Source organism: Anneissia japonica, unplaced genomic scaffold, assembly GCF_011630105.1.
Source record: "Anneissia japonica isolate Jap-2015-1 unplaced genomic scaffold, ASM1163010v1 scaffold5088_len281106_cov177, whole genome shotgun sequence".
In the NCBI taxonomy this organism is placed as follows: Eukaryota; Metazoa; Echinodermata; class Crinoidea; order Comatulida; family Comatulidae; genus Anneissia; species Anneissia japonica.
The window spans coordinates 273,217-274,998 of NW_022714400.1; positions in this window are offsets into that span (position 1 = coordinate 273,217).

Here is a 1,782-nt window from a genome sequence, read left to right on the forward strand (position 1 = left end):
AGATGTGTATAATAGACAGAAAGTGCTCAATACACACATAGAGCAATATAAATTTAATCAAAGACACTAGTTACAAACTTAACATTTTATTTTGCACTACAGACTCTTTCATGAGGGCTCTGAATCTGATTCAGAAGACTACTTGTTCTACAATATTTATTGAAGTTGGATTGTATTGAATGTCATTGTTGAAGCCTATACACAAATGGTTACATTATATATTGAACTATGCGGGATAACGACAATTATGTTTGTGATGATGATATTGATGACGACGATGATGATGGTGGTGGTGGTGGCAGCACGATGATGATGGTGGTGTTGATGTCATCATCATCATCATCATCATCATCATCATCATCATCATCATCATCATCATCATCATCATCACGATTATCCTCATCACACTTTTATAACCAATTTCGACAATTAGCAATATGTTTTATTTTTCTGTCAGGTTTTGTACACAAGGCATCTGTAAGTTTATTCCTACGGATCCTACAATAAGTCCTTTTCAGTATACATCACCAGATCACTCGCTTATTCTGGTAAATCGTAAAGTCTTTCAGGACCATTTGGATAAGCTTCGTTAACTTTACATTCACTGTCGTCTCTGATCTCAGTATACACGTGCACCATTTCCTCTTCTTGATATTGTTCATAAGCTGGATTGTTTCTACATTCATAATTATTTGGACGCTGTTTGGCATGCCTACTTGAGCTATGATTCACGTATAATGGCGTATTATTGCCTTGACCTTCAATAGTACCTGGATGCGTTTTTTCTCCTTTTGTGTTTTCGGTACATAATGGTTTACCGTTATCCAAACTGATATCGATAACGAATCCTAAAAATAAAGTTATAAAATGAAACGAAAATCGTATTTATTGAATTACGTATCTATACATTGAGTGCAAGCGGTTGGTGCAACGGTTGTAGCTCGGATTCGATCTTGAGATCGGGAGTTAAACCCTCGAGTGGCAACCACCCCTTCATTCCCGTAAATGTACAATAATTAAAACAGAAGCTTTAATAATATACTAACTGAGTTTATTATTCATTGTGATCTCTACTTTTAACACGGAACTAAGTAATGTTTAAATATTACCGGCATACACACCAGATTAAAATCAGGATTGCTGCTGCAACGAGTGACAATCCCGATCATAATCAAATCTGATAATTAATAAACATTACTTTTTCTTATTTATTTATAAAAGAAAAACCTAAGTAAGCTGCTCTCAGGCTGAAATCGTTGGTTTACAATGAAAAAAAGGAAACTGAACAGAAAAGACAATGAAGATAACATAAACAAATTGATAAACGTGACGATACGTCCTCATTTTTAAACATAAAATACAGGTCTACTCTAAATAGATCATAATACAATGTTTTTAAACAACTCATAACCGTGTTGGTGTAATGTTATAAGTGTATATAAAATATGTATTTGAATGAAAAGTAAATGTTGAATGTTAAAGTTGCCCCAACCTCTGAAAACAGGTAATATAATAATTGTATGTATGTTATATATAAATTATATATAATTATAGCATTACAATAGAAGTAGAGTTTATGTGTACCAGGAATTCAAAAAGTAATAATAATGTTATACCTTCCTCGTTCTACGAACCGAAAACTATATTTTGTCTTTCTCTTTAGTGTACAATAATTACAACAGAATCTTTAGGAATATAATAAATATGTTAATTATTAATCATGATCCCTACTTTTAACCCGGAACTAATTAATGTTTAACAAGTATTGGCATACACACCAGA